The sequence below is a fragment of the Acartia tonsa genome, unplaced genomic scaffold (assembly GCF_053477335.1).
Source record: "Acartia tonsa isolate MP-2025a unplaced genomic scaffold, ASM5347733v1 sca1, whole genome shotgun sequence".
NCBI classification, from domain to species: Eukaryota; Metazoa; Arthropoda; class Copepoda; order Calanoida; family Acartiidae; genus Acartia; species Acartia tonsa.
Window position 1 is genome coordinate 89299 of NW_027649595.1, and position 11609 is coordinate 100907.

Genomic DNA, 11609 nt, shown 5'->3' on the forward strand with positions numbered 1-11609 from the left:
TGAGCATCAAAATATTTCAACCACTATCAATCTTTGGGGATGTAAATAAATTTATCGCTCATTGTCTTATCCCTTATGGTTTGCCTTAAACTATACGGGGACCTATATGAAGCTTACCTAAGATGGATAACTTAATTTTAAGGAAGCTGTTTAATAATTAACTGGCTAAACCTAATTATAGAGGAGCTTCGCTTCTATGAACTATATAAATGTATCATTTTAGATTTTATTGGCCTTGTTTTACCTTTTTTATTATTTTTTCAGAGAATGGTAGTAAACTGTAAAGTAAATCATATTCAATCGAATATGGGGGGGGGGGGTAAAATCCCTGTGAACACCGCACCCCCTATAATCCTTTACAATAGGAAGTTTAAATATGAGCATTTAATAAAATAGGTTCTTTCATTATTTTAACTTTTTAAGTGTTAAAACCTAAAAGTCTAATTAGATATATTTTGCAAATTGTATACCTAAATACAAAGTACTAAGCTTTTTTTGTTAGCGAAGGATCTCGCTAGCCACTGAATCGATATGGTTCTCCTTAGCCTTAGCATGGATTTAGGCTATTTTGTTTTTACAAATAAGTCTAATTATGGTTTTAAGCTATTATTATTTTTTACCCTTCCATTTCCCTTCGAATGAAATGCCCCTAGATGCTAGGGGCGCAGCCGCTAGTTTACTAAAAAGCTCAACGGTTAGCAAGATCCCGAACAGACAAAAAACTCTTACTACTTTATATAAATAAACGGCAATTATTATTTGCTAAATCAAATTCCGGAAAACTAAAACAGAAAAATAGGTTGTGTGAATATTTTAAACAATATTTATGAGAACGTTCCCAATTAAATTTTCAAAATTTTATTATTTTTCTACGGCCAGCGAACGTTGAGTTATATTCCCTTTTTCAATTATATTAAACGTCCGAATTTAACTGAACGGCTAGATATCGGTCAGAAATAACATATTAGGCTTAAATTTCAACTTCCTGTGCGAAGGGTTATATTAACCCTTTCATTTTTGAATTTTACGGATTTTCTCAAGACGATTCTGGGGTGCGTAGGGGAATATTAATCTTGAATATATATTTATTCAACTAGCGATGTCTCTGTAGTTGGAACATTATTTTTATTTAAAGACCTTTCCCTATATTCCTGCATGAATTCAGAATGTACATGTAATATCTCTGCTTATGAAACAACATAATTGATTGGTATTATCCTATTTATGTAAAATGTCCCATGTTAATTAAACCCTTTATCAAATTTCATACATTTATATTCTAATTATTCTTCAAAATATTATCAATATAATAATTGGGTATACAGCCTCCCCCCCCCGTAATTCCCCAGTCCTTTTATTCCAATACTTTAGACTAGGGGCTACGCCCCTAGAGGCCTCTAGGGGCACTTGACGAGAAGAGGGTCGAATTTGATAACCCAATTTTTTATTTTTCATTTTAAAAGAAAAAGTAAAAAAAAATTGGGGGGGGGGGACGGTGGTTTTGGGAGGTGTGGAAAATAGTTATAAACCTTCCTGGGACCTATGAGAAGCTACCCTGTTAAGGAAACCCAGATCGGTTCAGTGGTTAGCGAGATCCTTTGGTACAGACACACAGACACATAGACACACAAACATACAGACATCCTGTTACTTTAGTATATGGATATAACAACCTGGTAATTCCCCCTAGCATAAAACATCTGCATGTCCTTAAAGATGGTTGTATGGATAAATTCCCAAATACCTCAAAATATTTTTTATTTTTAGAAATTAATGACGTTCAAACCTTTTACCTTTTTTTGGAGGGGTTTCATAATAAATCAACCCCCCCCCCCCCTTCCCAACCGATCAAATGCGGTTTGGTTTAGGAGGTGGGGTCGAAAACCTACCATTTTGTTTTCAAATTAATCTGATTTGTATAATTTTTAGCTTTGAACTATGACACAAGTCATACAATTTTTTTTGAGGGGTTTCAAATATTAGGAGTAGTGGGTAAAGTGTCTCTTAAAAAGTGTAAAGTGTAATGTACTTTTGTTTGCTTTTTAACCTACAATTGTGTCCACAACAACAGCAATATCAGAAGATCAAAGTTAAAAAACATATTTAAAAATGGGTTCATATTAGGTTAAGGAGGAAATTATGAAAATCTATTTGCTATAACCGAGTACTTTTCTTTCTCACCTTACAGGCCTAGGGCATAATTTTTTATTTACAATCTCGTAGGTGTGTTTGTGTATGTCTGTATATGTGTGTTGTGTTTGTATGTGTAACATTATGTCTTTATGTCTGCGCGTGTGTGTGTTTGTAAGCTTGTTTGTCTGTGTATGTATGTGTGTATATCTGTGTGTGTGTGTTAGTGCGTGTATCAATAGTTTGTACAGTACAACTCTTTAGGTAGTCATATTTATATGTATTTCTATCTATCCTCTCAAATAAAATAGTAAGGTTTTTTTGTCTGAAGCTTACAATAAAACAGCTACTGAACTTACTGAGTTCTTCTTTTTAGAGAAGCTTTACATAGGTCCCTGGATATTTATTTTCAATTTTGGCCTTGGGATAATTTCAGGCTATTATTCTGTTTTCTTATCATCCATTTTAATGCAGAGCCCTTTTATGCAAGGGGCGCAGCCGCTAGTCTATCTATATAGAAGGTGTGTGTGATTGTGTGTATGTCTGTGTGTGTGTATGTATGTGTGTGAGTTAGTGTGCACATCAATAGTTTTACTCTTTAGGAATTCATATCTATGTACATATTTATATCTGTCTGTATATCTATCCTCTCAAATAAAATAGTAAGGTTTTTTTGTCTGAAGCTTACAACAAAACAACTACTGAACTTACTGAGTTCTTCTTTTTAGAGAAGCTTTACATATGTCTCTGGATAGTTTTATGCTATTTTATGCCTTGTGATGGTTTTAGGCTATTTTTCTGTTTTTATTTTTTATCTTCCTTTTGAATGCAAAGCCTCTATATGCAAGAGGCGCAGCCGCTGGCCTATATAGAAGGCGTGTGTGTGTATGTGGAATTAGTATATGTATGTCTGTGTGAGTGTGTGTTAGTGCACGCTTCAATAGTTTGGTATATCAAAACTCTTTTGGTATCCATATATATCTGACTATCTCTCTATTTATTTATTAGTGGCTACGCCCCTAGAGGCCCTAGTGACAATTTATATGTTTTTTCTAAATAATACATTACCTACGATACCTAACTATGTTGCGCTCAAGTCTATCCGAATTTTTTTTAGTGATTTCTCTTGGGAGGGTGTTGGTACCCTCCCCCAAAATAGTTATAAACCTTCCCAGGACCTATGAGAAGCTACCCTGTTAAGGAGAACCCGATCGGTTCAGTGGTTAGCAAGATCCTGCAGTACAAACACACAAACAGACATCTTGTTAATTTAGTATAAGGATATATTTATTTTTTTATGTCTATTTATCTATCTTTCTATCTATAAATACTAGTGGCTTCGCCCCTAGCCTCTAGGGGCTTTGCCCCAAGAGGTATAATTACATCTTCTATTACTTACCCAGCAGAACGGATCACAAATTTTCGCACCTACCCAGCAGGAAAACATTTTGCGATTAAATTCGCGAAATTCGTAAAATTCGTAAAATTCATAAAATTCGTAAAATTTGTAAAAAAAAAAAAAAAAAAAAAAAAAAAATGGGGGGTATTTTTTTTGTTTTTGGGGGGGTTGGGGGTGTTCCACCCCCCAAGAAAATAGTTTAAAACCACCACAGGACCAATAGGTACATTCCCTGAAGAGTAGAGCCCATGTTCCTCCATCAATACTACTCTATCTATCTATCCATCTATCTATCAATGCATCTATATATGTATCTATCTTTGTATCTCTCTTTCAATCTATCACTTTGTTTTTCTGTCTTACTATCTGTCTGTCTGTATGCACGCAAGATTTTTTTTGTGTTATAATTTGTATGTTCATCCATCCATGCTACAATATTTATCTATCTATAAATGTATATCTAACCGCATCCGTAGCTGAACATGAAGCACATCCGCTTGTCATTGGGTAAGTGATAGGTTCGAATCTCGGCCTAACTAAAGACCTTATCAATGGTTTCTACTGCTGCTTCTAGGTCAGGTGTGCAACATAAATAATTAGACTAGGGGTAATATATTGACCCAACTCATTACTATGCACAGTAAGTACATCTAAGACAAATGAGTTGCAACTTAAAGCGACACATAGCCCCCTAGATGTCATCATCTAAACATAAAAATATATTAATGTATCTGCCTATTTTTTTTTATGTTTATTGAAATATATGTACCTAGTTAATAATGTATATATTTGTGCTTCTAGCCTCTAGGGGCTTATTAAACCTCAACTTAACAGTTTCTTTATCTTTCATACCAGATAAAACAAAACCAGTGCTACATCACAGTTCACTTGAAGCTACAGTAAGAAAAAAAAAATCCCTGCCATGAGACTAACTGCTCTTGAAATATCCCAATGAATGTATAAATCTAGTTAAAAAACGAAAATCTGGAAATGAGCCCTTTTTGAGAAAAAGCCAAAAAACATATTCTTGTGATATATGTAAAAAAAACAGTCAATCTTTAATAGTAATTTTATAATTTATAGTTTCTATGCATTTTCATTCGTACCTAACAGATACAGGAATCCTCAAGTCAAATTTTAAAACAATAGAACAATTCTGACTTGCCTAAATTACCTATACAAGTAATCTGTTACGGACATAGCAACCGTGTTTACAGAATAGTTTCTATTTTAAAAAGGATGACAACATCCTTAAAAGCGTAGCTCTAAAATCAGAAGGAAGGACAAACAAAAATAGCTCTTTTAAAGTGTCAGAAATTAATAAGCAGAACCTTAATTTCTAGGTCTAGTCGAGATTGTGCATAAACTTGTGCAAAATTAAGTAAATATAGGATAAGTTATGAGGAAATACTTTCATTTTTGAAATTTTATTATAGAGTTGCCTTGCTTATAATAACTGACCTTGTTTTCCTTAGAATCATTATTTTAAAAATCATATTATATAAAAACAAGGATGACCAAATCCATAAAAGCAAAGCTCTGAAACGGTAGGACAAACGGACATTAACACTTGCATAGTGTCAGAACTGAATAAGCAGAATATAAATGTATAAGAGTCGAAGCAAAATTGTAGTTAAATTTGTTGCAAAACTGCTTGATACAGGATAATGTTTATGGATTTACTTACATTTTTAGGACTTGATTATAGAGTTGTTTTCCCAGGAACAAGTATAATGCCAAAATTAATGAAAAAAGCTATCCTTTCCGGATGGACAGACGGACCGACCATAATTAAAGAAAAGCTTTGCTTTTAAAAAGAAATGAAAATAAAACGAAAACATGCACCCTCTGGTTCATGATATTCTTCCTCTTTTTCGGTGCGTCTAGACAACCCCTGAGGCAAAATAATAGCGCAGGTTCCTTTGAAAACAAAACCTTCTATATTAAAATAATTATATAGATTCTAGAACTAAGCAGCCAACAACTGTTTTGTGATGAGATGTGATTTGGTGTCTATAAAACCTGGCTTTAAAATTTGTCTGTAGAGCACAACCATAAAAATGTTGATGCTTGGAAAAACTACTCTACAACATCTCTCTGTCTGTTGAACAATATTTCAATAGGTAGGATATAAATAAAATAATGATAGGAGTGAAACAAAGTTTGGGGGTTGTTTGATTTGTCATAATCATATGCATTCTGTTGATTAAACAAAATAACATATTGAAATCCAAAATTAAAGAATAATAAATTTTTTGAACACTTTCATTATAGTTGGAAATCTACATTTATTGAACTAATTGAATAAATTGTTTGTGAAAATTTCTCTGACCAAAGATTCTCCTACACATAAAATGACTTTTTTCGTGTGCCCTTTCTAGATATTTTGCTCACTATGATATGGCTTCTATATGACATAAAACTATTTTTAAACTTTCTTTGCCATATGAACATCACCTTCCAGCTTGCCCTTAATGATAGCTCTAAATAATTTCTGAATTCCTGTGCTTCGCTTTTAAAATTTCAGTAATATACACACATATATAATGTAGAATTGTAAATATAAAGTTTTGTAACTATCACGTGAATGAAAGTGTTTCTGTAACAGGTGCATGTTTAATGTAAAAGTTAAGTGAAGGAACCCAAGAATAAGGCATAAACACTCATCATCCATATAGCCTTAATCCTGCCCTTGGGTAGAATTTAAACATTCCTGAAAATTGTGGAACAGATGTTTATTAGATCTTAGAGGACATACATTACATGTACAACTTACTACTTTAGTATGTAACTAGCGGCTTAGAGGGAAGGAGGGCAATATCTCTTCGTTGGGTTGTGTTACCCTCACACGAGATGATATTAGACCTTCCATGGACATTGTATAGGAGCGGGATACACACAGACAGACATCCTGTTACTTTTACATCATAATATTAAAAATTTTCCTTTCTTCCATGATTTATGAGAGATATTTTGTATGATTTATTTACTAAGCCTAGCTGTTATGATAATTGCATGCAATGAGGTGAAACAAAAAAAAAACGCGGGAAAAGTAAGTTCACAATCGCCACCTTCAAATATTTTAAGCAAAAATCTGACGTCAATGGAAAAAAAACTGGTTAAATTGTTCATAATTCCAGTGTAATGAAGCGAAAAAATTATCAAATATTAAATACTCATACACATGATTTTTGCTCATCATGTCAACTCTGATATCTTGTATCATGTACCTGAATAACTTGTAACATTTTTTACTTTATTATTGTTTATCTTATTTCAACAATTTTTTTTTTTTTTGGGGGGGGAGATTTATTTTATCGTATGAATTATTTTATTGTTTAGAAGTGCAGCAGCTATTCAACATATGTATGTCTTAAGTTTTCTTTAGTCTGCAAAATAAATGTTTTAGTATAGATGTATAAACCAGACAACTACCTTTTTTGTCTGCTAGCAAATTGCTTTCTGTTCTTTCGTAGCGACTTGACTGTGTTTATATTTCCGATGTTGTTGGCTGATATTCAAAGAAAAGATCCAATTAAAAGTCGGCTCAGGGTCCCGACCCAATTAATATACATTTATTTAACCTATAAAAAACTTTATGGAGATACGGAAAATGTTATGTGTGTCGTCATAAAAATACGTCTTTTTAGGGGTTTCCTTTCCCACTTCTTCCCTCATCCTTCCTTTTGAGACGCGTTTTTAAATCGTCACACATGACACTTTCCATATTTTCAACTTAACCCTTAACAGTCGGGCCCCTTGCCGCACCTTAATCAGTCGTTATCTCAGTTCCTATTAGAGCTAGAGGGCTAAAATTTTTTGTGCAAGTCCCCTGTGTTATGGTGAATTTCCGACCTTAAGTAAGTCAAGGTCAATTTCCGCTTCCTTCACCCTTTTATTTAACAACCTTTGTTTTTAGGTCCTTTTTTACTTAAAAATTTCAAACGGCTGTAACTTTTTTATTTTTAAAGCTAGAAGTCGGCGGTCGGCGGAAAAACGGCGGCGGATCTTTATGAAATTTTAATACATTATGTAGACATGTAAAAAAAGCTTAAGTTTAAAATTTGAAGTCTCTAAGTCAAAAATTGCGGCCACAGGAGCATTTCAAAGATTTCTGGAGACCTGGAGGATCAGGACCTGCAGGATCATACCTGGAACCTGAAATTGACTTGAACACCTGTATTTAATATGAGGATGTACTACTAGAGGATATTTTAGTATTTTGGTAAGATAAAATGCTTTGTTTAAATCAAAAAGAAATTTTTGTTCTTTACCTGGATGACCCTGCCAGGTTTGCTGGCATCCTGTGCCCGCCAGGATGGAGATATTCAAAAAATTCCAACTCTCAGTTATGTGTCATACCCATACTTAAAAAGTCAAGCAGTTTGGGCTCTTTATCTTTCACACACAGAAAATGAGATAGAAAAAACCAGATGGGGGATCGTTCAACGCCCCCCCCCCCCCGACCGTTAAGGGTTAAGAAACAATTTTAAGGAGTATTTACAATTATCGGTTTTTTTGTTGTTAAAGATGTTTGCACTATTGGACTATGTCGCTCTTGTATCTATCCAGTATTATTATGTATATACATGTTCCAGGGATTTTAGGGGATAAGGCAATGGAATGTACACCAAAATACTCCTTCTGTAGATTATGATCATTGGTGGAAAAGTTTGAACAGTGCAAGCCAATAAAAGTTTATGATCCAACAACAAAGATTTTGTGATTATAAAACTTTGGTTACCAATATAATTTACAGTCCAAATGTCCCCTCCCGCCCTGAATTATTCCAGTCTTACAATTCAGTCTTACAGATAATGATTAAAAGTAAATCAGTAAATGATTTCTCATATTGGCAGGAAAAAGTAAAATCAAAATTTTATTTTTTATGTTTATATCATAAGGCAGAAAAAAATACTTCCGGCCCAAAAAGGGTTTTTCTTGTAGTATTTTATCATATTTTCGTTTAAAAATATGTTTGTACTTTTTTAAATCTTGTGATTTCCTTTAAAGCGCAGGTCGAGCACTGAGGCCCCCCCTTTTTTTTTTGGGGGGGGGGGTGGGCGGTTTTGTTTAGACTTATACTATACTATAATGAGAATAATGAGCCTTATCCGAAGGCTACTGACGAGGATTTACCTACAAGTCAGCAGCAAAAAAAACCCTCAGCGGACACTTAGTTCAAGCCGAGGAAAGAGACCTTGCCAAACCAAAACTGACTCTTTAAAACAGCTTCAAAAGATAGGTGTGCACTCTAGAAGCTGTGGCTAGCTCTAACTTGCATTATGAATCTAAACATCAATGCTGACTAATATATTTAATGGAGTGTAGCTCCCCTTAAACCCATATACTACAATTCTATATCCATTATAATATTTTTTTTTTGTGAAAGGTTTCGTGATTTTAGAAAATATTCAACAAATTTTAAAACTTGTATATAATTTTGCTCTTCTGTATATAAATAGAACGTTTTTTAAACATTTTAACAACTCTAGATATCTTGATATCTAGAAATTATTTGCTATATCTTTTTAAAAGCGAAGCTTTTCTATAATTAGGGTCTTCCGTCCCTACGTCTGAGATAGATAGCTTTTTTCGTTAATTTAGGCATGTTAGAATTGTCCTATCGATTTTAAACATGGTGATTCCTGTAGTAGGTACGATTTGGAAAAAAACAACTCTATAATCATTACCAGAATGTGCATACGTCCATTTTAAACATGTTGATTTTTTTTTACATTTTTAACAACAAATTTTTATGTGTTCCAATTAACCGTTTGATCTGATTTTTGGTATATTGATTTCTGAGACAACAAAGTACAATATTATAAGCTAAGCAACTCTATAAGCAAGTCCTAAAAATATAAGTATGTCCATAAACATAATCCTGTATCAAGCAGTTTTTCAACAAATTTACTTACAATTTGGCTTCGACTCTTATACTTTTCTGTTTATTCAGTTCCGACACTATACAAGTGTTAATGTCCGTTTGTCCTACCGTTTCAGTGCTTTGCTTGGATGTTGTCATCCTTGTTTTATTTATTTTTTTTGACATTTTTGTGTGCTTTATCAAAAGCAATTCTGTCTATTTTTTCAAAAATCCTCAGAAAGAATGTGACATAAATGTATTTTAACGTTACTATTACTAGAACATAAGAATTTATGATGTTCATATTCTTCCAATATTTAGAGTAGCTTTTAGGAGAAATTAATTTTTTTAATATATTTCGTGATTATTAAAAATACATTCATTTTAAAAAATATAAAACAATAGTTAAGCAATGTTTTTCTAAATTTAGAGTGCTACATTGGACCCCTTTTATTAGTAAGTTCGTTCCTCCAATAGGAGGGGAGGGAATGGGGTAAAAAAGATTGTTAAAGTTGGGAAGTTTCATACTATCCACGTATTCTATATTTACAACAAATAAAGCATCAACTTTTACTTAACAGCTTTTAGAAATTCTTTAACAATTTAAACCAAAAAAGGATGACAACATCCATAAGAGCAAAGCTCAGAAATGATAGGAAAAACGAACATTAACACCTGACACTGGATAAATACAGGACACTGTTTTATGGACATAGTTACATTTTTAGGACTACAGAGAAGCTTCGCTTATGATATTGCACTCTGTTGTCCCAGGAATCAGTATTTCAGAAATTAGTTGAATGAGATAATTATATCACATGAAAAATTGTTGTCAAAAAAGTTAAAATTTAACATGTTTTTAACGGACATTCTGGTAACAATAATAGAATTGTTACACTTCCTAAATCGTACCTAACTATTGTAGGAATCACCATGTAAAGTTTAAAATTGATAGGACAATTCTAATAGGTTTTAATTAAAGACTAGAGCTAACCAATACGGACAAACTGGCACACCCTATTAATAGAAGAGCATAGCTTTTAACAATATAAAACCCTTTATTTAATTATTGTTTTCTTATTATTGTTGATTCTGCCTGGCCCATAGCCTAGAGTAGAGGGCGTTAGAGGTAAGAAAATAGCCTAAAACAACCCAAAGACATTCATAAAGATTCTCTGAAAAGTATAACAAATTTGGAACAGCATTTCCAGAGATCTTTAGCTTCAAACAATAAAAATTTCTAATTTTTATTAGAGGACTAGCAGTTAGAATCTAAGGGCTCTGTATTAAACTGGGTAAAAATGGGCAGAAAAATGGCTGAAAACCATCCAATAGCTTAAATATAGAATGTCCTAAAACCATCCCAGTAACTATATGAAACTTCCCTAAAAAGAAAAATGCAATCAATTTAGTATGAAATTGTAAGCTTAAGACAAAAAAACCTTACTACTGTATTTAAAAGAATTTATACCTTTATTCTTAAATCTTACATACAAGATAAATTATAGAGTAGATATAAAAAATTAGATAAAAAGACTGAAAATAATCATTATTTATTATACTAAATTAAGTATATATTTACATACATTATTGTTAATTTCTTAAAAACAGAGAAGAAAATATGAAACACTACACTAAGTGTTTTTTTTTTATTGATTTGATAGGTCAGTGTTTGTCACAGGAATGTGTTCATGTAGATTTTCATCCTCAATTAGGTTTAGAGCTCCCTTTGGACCACTGAATATATCAAAATCATCATAATGAACAACTATGGCAAACTTTGGTTGATGTAACATAATTACATCTCTACAAAATCTATCATATTCATTTCTTTTATTCTTACTCCACTCAACATCTATGCTTGTCTTATAAGCTGAATAATTTAGTGAATACTTATCTCCCCAAGCTGCAAATTCATGTTTATGATCAATATTTTTATCAGCAAATACAATGATATTCTTGAATTTACTGAGTCGTTCTAAATTATGTACATAATCCATATTGATATAATTGATATTTCTTGGCTTGTTTACTAGATCTCTTAGATCTTCTCTTGTCTTGTAGTTTATGTCATTGTAGCTCCAAGATATATCAGCATATTTTCTACAAATATTGTTCTTGACATCTTCATATAATTCTTTGTTTTCTAATTTAATTTTCTCTTTAATTTGTTTCTCCCTATCTTTTTTAGGTAAACTAACAAACTTCTTT